The following is a 14,038-nucleotide window of genomic DNA, read 5'->3' as shown; positions in this document are numbered from 1 at the left end:
ATAGCAATGTAAGAAGGTTAATTGAATAAGCAAAACCTTGGATAAAATAAATAGATAGATACCAACCATATACAGGTCTTATCCATAACTATATTTCAATACGATCTCAGGCTCACATATAATGCAGACTGGCTTCAAGCCCATGCAGAATACAAAACGGCCATAGGCCCAACACATTATGCAAAGCGGCCTCAGGCCTAACAGATTATACAGAGTAGCCTCTAGCCTAACAGATTATACAGAACGGCCTCTGGCCTAACAGATTATACAGAGCAGCCTCTGGCCTAACAGATTATACAGAGCGGCTATAAGCCCAGATATGATACAGGACGGCTGTAAGCCCAGATATAATACAGAACGGCTATAAGCCAAGATATAATACAGAACAACTTTAAGCCCACAGATAATACAGAACGGCTTTAAGCCCAGAAATCAACAGATTGGCCTCGAGCCCATCATTAGCAAAACAGAATGATTCCAGATACACCAAGATATCTTTGTTCCATAATACACATATGTTCCATTTGTTCATCATGAATTCAGATAGTTAACTTGCAGATAACAGAACTTCAGTATTAACTATTAACAGTAAGCAAAACGTACTGCTATAGTACTATTACTCAATAGTACACAAAGATTTTCCCATGGTTTATTACAAGTCGACATAGTTGTCTTGCGGATAATAAAACATTAATAATAACTACTAACAGAAGGCAAATGTATCACTGCATTAATAGGGACAGAACAATTCACATCATAGCGGCCTCAGGCCCACGTCTATTACTAGGGACAGAACGACCTTAGGTCCATATCAATGCCATTATTCAAGCATATCAATTAATTGAATCAAAGCACAACATCAATGGAATAGACCATTCACAAATAACAATACATAAATCATAATCACAGGAAGTAAGTGAAACATATTGTTACACTACTATTACTCACAGTGATCGGCTCCCGGTAGTAATGGGACGATGCCCTCGTCTTGACCTACAAGTACATTGCACAACACATAATGTGAGATTATACTCGATCATTTACTTATTCTCTTTGATCATTCAATCAATTGGCCATAGTGGTACGAAGCTCATTATTCCTTAATAAGTTATAATCCATGCCTCAGAAAATAGGAGAAATCGATGGGAATGGTTTAGGTGAAGAAATGGTAGAAAACTGGTTGACAGAAAGTAAACAGTCGTCACTAATTTGAGCATAACTATTTCTGTATTTAGAATTTGGGAGTGAGACCACCACCATTGGAAACTAGACTTTCGGGTCTTGATTTTAGGCTCAAGAACCACTCAAAACGGAGTCCGGAGGCAAAAGATATGCTTATTCAAAGTTGGCTGAACAGAGTTGTCTCCCGCACGTGCGGGAAACAGAGCCGCACGTGCGGCCCTGGGCAGTTTGCAGTCCAAAAATGACTGCAAAATTTAAACTTCTCATTTTCAAAATCAAACCTCAATTTCATGTAAATCAAAGCCCAAAACTCTTTAATACATGATAAATTTCATATTATTAATCTCTGTCAAACATTATAACCTCAAAATATTACTCAATTCCCAAGCACAAGAACACAAGAGCATAATATAGCCATAGTTGGGGTTCAAAGTTCACATCTTCCATATCAATCCTTGATTTCATATAATTGATGCTTTAAACATAAGGATTCAAGATAGATGATCACACCTTAGTTCAATCTTTGTCCTTCTCTTAGCTTTCTTCAATTTCCCCCAAGTTTTCATGGGTGATCTTCCTTCTCTTTCTTCAATTCCCTTCAATCATCTTCAAACCCCCATGATTGTTGAGCTTTTCTTCAAGAATCTTGGTCTCTCTTCTCTCTTTCTCTCTCACGGTTCTCTTCTCTCTCTTTTTAGATATTTTGGGCTCCCAAAAGATGAGATCAACCACTTAAAGGCACATCCATATATATAAATAAACACACACATGGCTTAACACAAAAAGGAGAGCCAAACGTGGCCTTACGAATCACACGATATCAAATTTCAATTAAAGTTCCTAGGTGACTCTAAAAATTGTGATGATCATAAATATGTCTTTTGTTCTGGTTTCTGAAGCCTCTAAGGCCTTCAATTGGCAGTATAAAGTTAACTACCCAAGCGTGCATTAACGAATCAGACAAATTGGATTTCCAATTAATTTTCCCAAATAGTTCTAAAAATTCCCATTAACATACTCAAATGCTCAATTGTGATTTCTGAACCCGTAAAGGTCGGTAATTTCAATTTTAAAGTCGTGGCTCAACAAATAATTCCTCAATTTTAACAGACATCATTAAATTAAAATGCATTAACCCATAAGGCCATAAAGGTAATATCTAATACGGATTTTGGGGTCGTTACACTATCGGTCCACTACGACCACTGATTTTTAATTCATTCGTTCAAAGGAGGCGGTTAGAACACAAGACCAAAATGATAAGAAAGAGCCATAGCAACAGCGTAAACAACAAGTAGCGTTTGGATCCTATGACCTTTGCAGTTTTTCTGGAGTTTCGTTTTAATTAAGGCCACAAAAAAAAAAAAAAAAGCACGCACAACACACGCAAAAATTTAAATCTACAAGGAATGATGATGGACACAAAGGAAGACCAAGAAAAAATCGAGCAGTGGCGGATATATGAAGAGTCCGAGGGGCACGTGCCCCCCTCCCCCCTCTAATTTTGCAATTTTTTTCTTTGTTTGTTTTGTACATAAGGAAAATAATTAACAAACAAAAAATTTATGTAGAAATAACATTTAAAATAATTTCTTAATGGCATTTGTTTAATTTCAAAAATAATGGTGATTGCTTTTATTGAAAATAAAGAAATCATAAAAAAATCACATTATTATACCATATATCGATAATGATGTGCTATTACTATTATTTGTATATTATTATATATAATCTATCATAAGACATATAAAGTCTTTTGTATTACCTATAATACATTAGTTGGTTACAAGTAACACCATATTTTTAGTTATGATATTTTACATGATCAATTGTAATATATATATATATATATATATGTATATATATATTAAAACTCTTATATTAAATGTTTAAGATTTTGTGTTTAATATTAATCATTTTTTTTTATCTATTTGATTATAAGAAGAAAAAAAAAATTGATGTTGTAATTAATAAGTACCCCCTCTTAACAATTTTTCTGGCTCTGCCATTGGTCTACATGTGATTCTTACAACATGTGAGAAAGCTTAAAAGCTGACATTTTAACTTTTTTTGACTTTATTATTTTTTTTTTAAAAAAAATATGCAAAAAAGTAGAGTGATGATATGACTTAAAAACACTAAAAAAGTTTCCAAAATTATATACAAGCTGTGAAGAACATGTATGTAAAAAATTCAGTTGATCTGACATAAGTAATCATATGATCAAATCACATATATATTACAACACATGGACGCTCTATTCTTAAGAACATGTTAATTGTATAAATAAAAATAGTCTAATAGTATGACGAATTGATATTGGATCAATTTATTTTTTGCATGAATAATTTTCTGAGTTCCATAAGATGAGAGGATTAGATTATCGACGTGAATCAAAGTCAGTCAAATAATAGATCAATTTCACCGTAAAGTCAACTTTAACCACTACAAGAAATTGCAAATTTGGCGACTAAATTTTTAGTTGCCAAAAATTATTTTTTAGTCATTGAATGTAATTCCCCGACTGAATTTGGTACATGATATTGTTTTTGACAAAGAAAAAAACATTTTGAAAACTCTTACACCCTATTTGGTTTCATTTTAAAAACCTGTTTTCTGAATTTTTATTTGAAAAAACATAAACTGTATGAAAGCAGTTAACAAGAAAAATGATAATTTCAAATTTTCAAATATTATTTCAACCCCAAGAAAGAGAAAGTGATATGAAATTGATGAGTGCCTTTTTCTTTTTTTCCTTTTCTTTTTTATCCAAACTAGTTTCTAGTTTTTTTAAAAATTAAAAAAAAAATCTAAAAAGTAAAACCTAATAGAGTGATTTAGTATTTTCAAAATCTCACTAGAACAATCACAAAAGTTAATAAACAAACAAAAAGAAAAGAAAAAAGAAAAGCATAATCCAAATATTATTCAACAAAACTAATATGATTTCAAAACCTAGCCACAACAATCACAGAAAATACCTAAAATATTGAGAGAACCAAATTCTACTATAAAAGAATATAACTATTTTTTATAATACAATAAGCTCTTCAAAGAAAAAAAAATATTGAAAATCACAAATTGGGGAGCAAGAGAAAGAGGGGAATGCGAGTGAGTGTGTTACTTGAGGGCTGTAAAGCTAGTGGCTAATGGTGGAAACGGTGGTGGCTGAGAGCAACAGCAACATTGTGCAGGAAAAAAAATGCTAGGGTTCACAAATTAGGGGTGGGAGAGGGTAGAGAGAGAGAGAGAGAGAGACATGTTAGGATTCAGAAACTAGGGGCTAGTGAGAGAGAGACAGGCAAAAGGAGGAAACACCTGGTGGATGAGAGCTTCGGAGGTTGGTTGGGGCAAGGAACTCTTGCGTGCATGGTAGAGAGGAAAGAGGGAGACCCATGTGCAATTGATAAAAGGAATCGATTAGAAATTAAGACCAAATCACTAAATCTCACCTACCACACCAATAATCAGTTCAAAAAACCCTAAATCAATAACACAAATCAAAACCCATTTACTCATTTCACATAAATCAAAATCCTACAGCATAAAAAAATAAAAATAAAATAACTCTAGAGCTAGAGTGAATTGGGGAAAAGGGGAGAGAGAATGAGAGAGAGAGAGAGAGAGAGAGAGAGAGAGAGAAATAAAAACCTGAATGTCGATGGGAGGCAAGACAATGGTGAGCGGAAGTGGCGATGTGATTATGTGCGATGGTGGAAGATAAGCGGCGGTGGTCATGTGCGATGGTGAGATGAGCAGCGGTGGTTCTTGATTCTCTGTGTAAAAGAGAGAGAGAGAGAGAGAAAAAAAAACTTGGTTGTGAAGGACTAAAGAAATTGATAGGGAAAAAAAAAGGAGCAAAAATTTGGCGTTAATTTTCCCACTATTTTTTATACACATTTGCACAATTTTGCCGACTATTTAGTCACTATTTTTATCAACTAAAATGTTTTACTCGAAAAATGTTAATGGAAGTGTTTGGGAAGTTATTATTTTAGTAGGTTTTTTTAGTTTTGTATTATTTTAGGAGGTTAAAATTTTTGTGTTTGGGAAGATAGTTGGATTTTTTTGTAGTTAGATGTGATGTTTGTGAGAGAAAAAGTGAAATGATTATGGGTTTGATGTGACATTTTGTCTGGATTTGTTTTTTTTTTTTTAACAAATTTTGTCTTTTAGTATTTTTTTAGCAAAAAAAAACAAAAAAAAAAAACACTTCCCAAACACCACCAATATATGGCGACTAAAATTCTTTAGTAGCCAAAATATGAACTAATGCTGACCAAATTATATTCTAGTCGCCAAAAGTCACATGCCGACTCACTGAGGATACGAATTTTACATCAAGCACCTTGCAAGCGTATTAGTTTGTGAGCGGCAAGACAGGCAGGGTAGATCCCTATTACATCTCCTGGGTTGGTCCTTGGGCTTAATTCACGGGGTATGCAGTACCACTCGTGGAGCTGGCTTCTCGGGAGGATGACAAACACCCAGTCTGTGACAATAGTGACCAAATTTTTGGTTGTCGAAGATTAAATTTACCTCCTACGAATTATGCTAATTATTTGGCGACGAAAATATTATGTAGTCAGGAAAAATGAATATGTCGCATCTAAAAAAATATTTAGTAGCCTAAAATCCTAAACTAATGCCGACCAAAAGTTTTTTTTGTCGCCTGTTGTGAAACTTTTGGTGACTAAATGTGTTTTAGTCGGTAAAAAGTAATATATCCCAACTAAAAATATTTAGTAGCCTAAAACCTAAATTAACGCCAACCAAATATTTTTTTTAGTCACCTATTGTGGAACTTTTGGCGACTAAATTGTTTTTAGTTGGCAAATTTAGTCGCAAAAAGTTTAATTTGTTGTAGTGAGCAAATCTGCACTTGATAAAATTTATACATAAAACTCTATAAATATGATATGATAATTTTATGTTTATAAATAAAATTATTTTATGAATTTTATATTTTAAAGTAAAAAGTTTATATTGAAACTATATCATTTTATATGAAAATTTTTACTACATGAAATTTCACTTTTGGCAACTAAAATTTTAGTCGCCAAAAGCCTTGTTTTTAGTCGCCAATTGCTTTTGGCAACTAATATATTTGGTTGCCCGTTTGGTTGCTAACAGTTTATCGGGGAAACAATCAGCGACTAAAATTTTTTTGGTAGCCAAAAGTGACCTATTGGCGACTAAAACTTTAGTTGTCATATATTTTTAAAAAATAATTAAATATATATACTTTTTACTTTTAGTGACTAAATTGTTTACTAGCCAATTGAGCATGTATGTTTGGCGACTAACTATTTGGCAGCCAAAAGTTTCACTTTTTGAGAATTAGCGACTAAAAATTTAGTTACCAAAAGTTTTCTTTTTACAATTGGCGACTAAAAGTTTAGTAGCAAAAGCCAACCTGTGATATTTGTTTAGTCCCCAAAAGGTCTCATTTAGTTTTTATAATTTGTTCTGTAATATTTTTTACGCCACCTGTAACCTATGTATATACAAAATTATTCATCCATTCATTCAATTCTCAAGCATTCAATAAAAATATTTCTCCACAACCTATAGCATTCAATTTTCAACCATATACAAAACTTAACTATTAACCGTACATATCAAAGAAAATAAGAATCCATAAATAAGAATCCAAATTTAAAAATAAAGTTAAAAAAAATCTTAATAACAACACATATCAGGTGTACATGTTTTCCATAAACAAAAATATAATGTAAATTGCGCCCATGCAAACATCATCAATTTGGCCTAAAAACATCACTATATCCATGCCAACATCATCAATCTGCAACAAAAACATAATATCCATTAATATTTTATTGAATAACATTGCATTTAGAATTATAAAAAATAAAAAAAAAACAAAAAGACAAAAAAAAAAAAAAACATACAACTTGAAATTTATTATCTTTCTATATTTTACGATCGAAGAAATTTATTATCTTTTTATGGTTCGAAGGCTGTAATTAAAATTCAAATGTAATTAATCTTTTCAAATGAATTATTGGCTCAATTCAAATGTATAACCTTAAGGAATTGACACATTTATATGTTTCCTTTTCCTAATTAGAAATTGACAGATTGTAGTTTACTTAACAAGTGATTTGAGCTAATGGAGGTGAGAAATCAGATAGCTAACTTGTTCAAGATGAATAGCTGAACAAGTATTATAACTAATATAGCAAAACAAAATGAGGAAAAACCATTGAGGTAACTAATAAAAAATGTAGAGCTTGATTTTTGTTTAAACAGAATATGGTTCAATTTATTTAACAAGTAATTTAGCTTATGGAGAAGGAAAAATTAGAGGGCTAACTCAATTGAATTTAGATGAATAACACAATGAATATATCAATTAATATAGCAAGACTAAATAAAGAAAAATCAGTGAATGATTCCTTTTAGCTTAACAGATTGTTTATCAAAGATTTCAACTAAAATAGGCAAATAACGATTTAGGAGGATATAACAGACAATATCAATTATACAGCAACAAATATACCAACTAATGAAAATGCAATGAATGAACCACAACAAATGGAGAAGACCTTCAGGTTAGAACAAACTGTTGTAATAGCTTCAATTTCCTTATCAAAGATTTTTTGGCAGCCATTTTTATACAGATCATGAGAGAAGAAATTCCTTAATTCTCACATAGACGGGAGATAGAGTTGAGTACTGGATGGATCAATGAACAAGAAACAAATAATCTCCTTTATACATCAGTGTTTTTTTCTTATTAATTGCATAATAATGACTAAACAACGAAATCCCAATCTTCAAAGATAAAGTTAATAGAAAAGATAACAGAGGAATAAATATTTGTAACAAGTCTTAGATATCATTAATATTCAAGTCCATGAACATGGTCAGAAAGACCATAAAACCTGCAAAATGATCTAGTAACAAAAAGTAGTAAATTTCTTTTTCTTTTTATTGTAATTTATGTGTGATAAGGTGCGAATGGATTTTTGTCCAACTAATAATATTAAAACATAATTGAAAAGAATATTATATGCACATATATACCCAGATATATGCTTTGCATATTGTTCATAAGGCATTACATATAGACACCTCATGCTCTCACAGGTTGGCTCGTAAAATTAGATTCTAATATATAATGATGAACATAAGGACTTCAGCGACACAATCCTCCATATAGAATCTAAAGTCTAAACACCCAATATCACAAAAACCAAAAAAAGAAAAAAAAAAAAGAAAGCGAAAAAAAAAAATCCACAAAGTACCTGATATGTCAAAGCTGTCACTTTCAGACACCTTAAAAAAGGTTGCCAGGCAAACAAGCTGTCGTGGGGGGAAAAAAGTGTTAATAGAAATTAAAATTATGAAGTTAGAGATGAGAAATATATCCATCGAAATGGAGAAGATTAGATGTAAATCAGAGATACAAAAATGAATCAAATGAAAGGTCAAGTGGCAACGTGAAATTGCATCAACGAAACTTCACTAATGCTGTTCCAAGATAAACAACAGTAGCTTTAACAGAAGTACCAAGGGTATCATACTCCAATCTGCACACAAATACTTATTAATGCAAATGCAATTCATACAATGATAGCAGGTAAACTACACAAGAATTAATGCACAAACACAAATTAATAGCCACAAAATAATTTATTTCACTGGATAGAATACATGAGGAATATTTTAGAAGAACAAAAAATCCATAATCAAAATTATAAGCACATAGAAGTTGCAGCATAGTTAAACATAGCAAAAATTCATATTAGCAAATAATCACTAATGTTAACAATTAATCTATATTTGAAACAGATCATAATTACATATGAGAGTTGACACATTGAGAGTTGAGGCCTATGTCTTATGAATTTAGAGTTTTAGTGTTCCCTATTGCTTCACTTGTTAGGCCATTAAAATACCCATCACCATGTACCAAACTTGGTAATTTGCTCTAAACATATGTAATAGTAAGAAACATGAAACTTCAATAAAACCCAAAAATAATTACAGTAAAGCATAGATAAGTAGGGGCTTAGTAATTCTGAACCTCTAATGAAATGTGTGTTGCATCTAGTAATTATGAAAACTAAGACGATTAAATTCTTCTTCTTTTATCAATCGGAGTGTCAGCACATTTCAATTTCTTCAATTGAAGGCACCAATGCAACTACATAATACAGCCAAAAATGTTACCTTGCTTCTAAGGATATCAAGATGTTTGTCTTCAATATCTTGTGTAAATTCAAGGTTGATTTGCTTCACACGGTTATATCTCGACTATGAAACACAACAATCAGAAATCAAACCACAACAAACAAACCCATTAAAGAAATCAACACGAAATTGAACTGAATCAAGAATATAAAACCCTAGAACAACAATCAGAGAGGGGGAAATAGAGGAAGTGTCACGCCCTCAAAATAAACCCATTATATATATATCATTGGCATGCAATATTAAAAGAAAACAATTCATTATCTCATTCATCAGAGTATTACTAAATGAAAACATTATATGTAATATCAAATTAAATGCCCTATGGGCTTACATCTTTCCAAGCCAACACTTGGACACAAAAATATGAGTTCTAACTCAAATACAAATAAAGCCCTAGGCTTGAATGTTTATCAAATAAAAACAAATAACTAAAGATAGTCTTCAAAATCCAAATCCTTCCAAGCTAAGTCCTTGGAGGTAGCTTATCACCTGGACCTGAAAATGATGTTCCCATAAAGGGTGAGCCACAGCTCAGTAGAAATATACTAAACCAAATATAAGCATTGATTAAAGGAATAGCATTCAATAGATGGTTAACCAAGATAATCAATTACATCATTTTACAGTCTCATGACACTATTGTCTAAGACACGTTTTACTTCCCAACTTTATCAATATGGCTTAGAACCTGGCCAAACTTACAACAGTGAACTATATATATCACATTCACATTCTTTCAATGTCAACAAACAGATGAGACTCAGGCTCAAAACAAAACACTTCATACTTCCAATTTGATACATATTTTAGTGCTGTATCAATAAAAACACTTCAATATAAATAAGCACACATAAAAGTGATGCTAATGGAGTCCATCCCCTATCTCCTCCCAAACAAAATTCGGTTTAGAGGTCCATCCCCTATCTTCCCCTAAACCGTGGAGTACATCCCCTATCTCCTCCCACACAAAACAATGTATGTAAACACATAACATATACAACACACAATCAATACACATAATGTCTGTATTAATTCAGCAGTCAAAATTGATGACTTAATCAATGATTAGTTTCAGTTATCCCTAATCCACATGCAGTGTCTACAACAAGCACGGCTATCCTCCACCGATAGCCCAAAACAGTTATTTCTAAACTGAAAATAAATATATCAACAATTCAATAGGCGAGTGATTTAAATTATCCAACTACGCCATTTAATCAATGAATTCCTCAATTCCATGAATTTAACCATATTTCCCAAATTTCCTTAAATTAATTATACAAATTAATTTATTAATACAACTAGGGTTTTTCCCAAAATTACCAAAGTACCCCCAACATATCAAAATACTAAAACTTAGAACAAAACTTATAAGATGGAGTAGGATATCCCTACCTCGAAGAAAATAACCCGAATGGAGAAGACAGAGATGAATACCCAAATTCCAATGTGCTCCAAATCACTAAATGTTCAGATTAAATGGAAGCCTTCGACTCACTCTATCTTTTTAATAAAGGATCTAAGGTAGAAACTCACTCTAAGTAGATCAATCCTAAGAGAGAAAGTGTGTAGAGGGAGAGAGAACTCGTAACTAGGGTTTTGGAATCTGAAAGTGTATGAAAAACTGATCTGAAACACGCTGCTGCCTATTTAAACCTGACAGGCTCGCTCAAGCGAAGACTTGGTCGCTCGAGCGACCAGACACACGAAAACCTCGCTCGAGCCAAGAATGCAATGCTTCAGGTCTGCAACCCTGGAGCACGCTCGAGCGACAGAATGCTCGCTCGAGCAGGGAACTCGAAAACATACACCTCGCTCGCTCGAGCGAAGAAAATCTCGCTCGAGCGAATAAGCACTGCCCTCAGGTCTATACCAGACGCAGTCGCTCACTCGAGCGAAGCAAATCTGGATCGAGCCAGAAGACACAAAAACAAACCTCGCTCGAGCGACCAAATCTTGGCTCGAGCGACCAACCCAAAAACTGGACAGCAACACTTGGTTTACGAACCCAACCAACCTGAAACAAACCTGCCCAACACATCCTATAACTCCAAATGAGAAAATAAAGGACGACAACAACAAATATACAATGACAAAATAAACGGAACCCAAGTCCGGATACAATAATCAAATGGGAAAAGACCGGGGTCGCTATAGGAAGGGAGACAGAGACATAGACACACAGCTCAATTGAGAGAGAGAGAGAGAGAGAGAAAGAAAGAGAGAGAGAGAGAGAACCTGTGATCTGTGGCAGTGGCGATGGCAGCGGTGGCTGTGGCCGTTGTGATTTGAGGCAGTGGCGGTGATCTGTGGTCATGTGAAGTGGGGTGAGGTTTGGTGTGGTGAAGGAGAATAAACAGAGAACAAGGGTGGGTGTTAACCATATATATATATATATATTACACTATTAGCGACTAAATATTTTTAGTCGCCAATTAATTTTTGGGCGACTAAAATTTTGAAATGTCTCCTTTCAAATATTTTAATTTTTGGGCGACTAAAATTTTTTTGTGTCGCTGAAAATATGTTTTTGGATCAAGATTTTTGTTGCCAAAGATAAAAAATAATTTTTTATTTTACATTCGTCGACCAAATAGTTTTGGTAGTCAAAACTCAATATACGGCGACTAAAATATTTTTTGTCGCAGAAAATATGTTTTTGGTGACTAAACTTTTGGTTGCCAAAGATAAAAAATAATTTTTTATTTTACATTCTACGTCTAAATGGTTTTGGTAGCTAAAACTCAATATATGGCGACTAAAATATTTTTTTTGTCGCCATTTATGGTATTTTTAGTGACTAAATTTTGTTTTAGTCGCCAATAATCAATATACCCCGACTAAAAAAAAGTTGTAGCTAAATATTGCACTTTTGTAGACTGAAAAATTTTTGGTCGCTAATTCCACAACTTTTGGCGACTAAAATTTTTTTAATTGCTAATTTTGGTCGCCAAATGTGCATTTCATTGTAGTGTTTAGATTACTCACAAGTCCTCTTTCAGGTACTTATATCCCAATTAGTCAATAAGCTATTCTTGTATTCTAATAAGTCATTATTTTGGACATTTGATTCATCAAATCCTAATTATTATATTTAAGATATTTTATGAACAATTTATTCTTACAAATATTTTTTGAACACTTAGCAAATTAGTGATGTGAACATTTATATTTGATAGTGTGGATATCTACATTGACATGCAAATATTCACATTTACAGTGTGAATGATCCAACATTTACACTGTGAATGTGAAGATTAATGTGCACTTTACCGTATTATTATTGGAGGTATTGTGGTAACAATATCACCCATAAGACTTATTGGATTATAAGAAAATCATTTGAATTAAGTGAAACATAAGTAGGTGTAACAGGACTTGTGAGTAATCCAATATTTATTTATATATAATTAATTATATTATATATATATATATAAAATGAAAAAACTTTAAAGTTGCGTAGATGTCACCTAGGGGTGTACATTCGGCTAAGCCTAGCCTACTCGGGGCGTGGGCTCGGGGTGGCCTACAATCGGGCCTTGTGAGCTCCCGCTAAATTTCGGGTGGGACCGGGCCAGCCCATAGGCAAAAAATCTAGGCTCAGCGGTACTTGGGCCTTGGCTAAGCTGGGGAGTCGTCCCTCAGGCCAATGAACTAGGCTTGACTTTTATTTTTATTTTTTATTATTATTTTCACTAAAATAGCTTGTTTAAGACATTGGGCCTCGAGGGGCCTTAACCAGGCCATGCCAAATGTTTTGAATTAGGCTTCAAAATAGAGGGCCCAAGTTCAGGAACTCGGGCTCGGGCCTGGTTGGGCCACAGGCTGGTAAGTCGATTTTATACCCCTATCAACCACTTCTCAATTTGTCATGTAACTATTCTTTTTAATTTATCAATTTATTTATTATTTTCGATTATATTTTTGTGACGAAGGTAATGCGTTTTTATTGATTTTTTTTTCTTCTGCAAAAAAGTTTTGGGAAAAATTTATTTTATCCCCTCGTAGTTTGAGATGGGAGTATTTTACCCTCTATGATTCAAATATAGTCAAAAAGTCCCAATTTAATTTTGGACTAAAGTCCTACCATTAATTTCCCATTCAAACTAAAGAAACTGTATCACACATGCCATTATTTAGAGTTAGTTTGATTTTCTAAAAAAATAAATTAAAAATTAGCACAATAGAAAGATAATTTTACTCTCATCTTCTCCAAACCTCAAATTAGATTAAGATATTAGCTAAAATAAAATAAAATATAAAATATAAAATAATTAAAAGTTGAGAATTGATCAAAAATATAATTACATTAGAACTAGATAAAAAAAAAGGGTTAGAAATTACAATAAATAATTTAGGATTTAGAATATTAATTGTAATTTAACATATAATTACATTAAAATTAGATTAAAAAAAAGTTAGTAATTACAATAAATAATTAAGAATTTATGATTAATTATGATTTAATTGAATTAATATTAGAAATTGAGTGTATAAGAGAGGAAAGAAAAAGAAAATAACAAAAAAAGACATAGGATTTGAAGGTATTATAGTCATTTCACATGTATAGTTAACGGAATTGATGATTACACTTTGGTCCAAAATCAGATGGGAGCTTTCTGACTATATTTGA

At 32.6% G+C, this 14,038-nt stretch overlaps 1 long non-coding RNA gene across 1 annotated transcript; it reads right to left on the bottom strand.

Moving 5' to 3' along the window:
- Positions 1–8,615: 8,615 nt before the first annotated feature.
- LOC145819806 (uncharacterized) lies at positions 8,616–11,765 on the bottom strand. Its single transcript, XR_014360582.1, has 3 exons — positions 11,644–11,765; positions 9,382–9,465; positions 8,616–8,738 (listed from the first exon to the last, which is right to left on the bottom strand). It is a non-coding gene; the product is annotated as an uncharacterized LOC145819806 (long non-coding RNA).
- Between the last annotated feature and the right edge of the window lie 2,273 nt (positions 11,766–14,038).

The sequence above is a fragment of the Camellia sinensis genome, chromosome 2 (assembly GCF_055761805.1).
Source record: "Camellia sinensis isolate YWXY chromosome 2, ASM5576180v1, whole genome shotgun sequence".
NCBI lineage: Eukaryota > Viridiplantae > Streptophyta > Magnoliopsida > Ericales > Theaceae > Camellia > Camellia sinensis.
The sequence above is the reverse complement of the archived record's forward strand: the minus strand, read 5'-3'. Positions and strand labels throughout refer to the sequence as shown.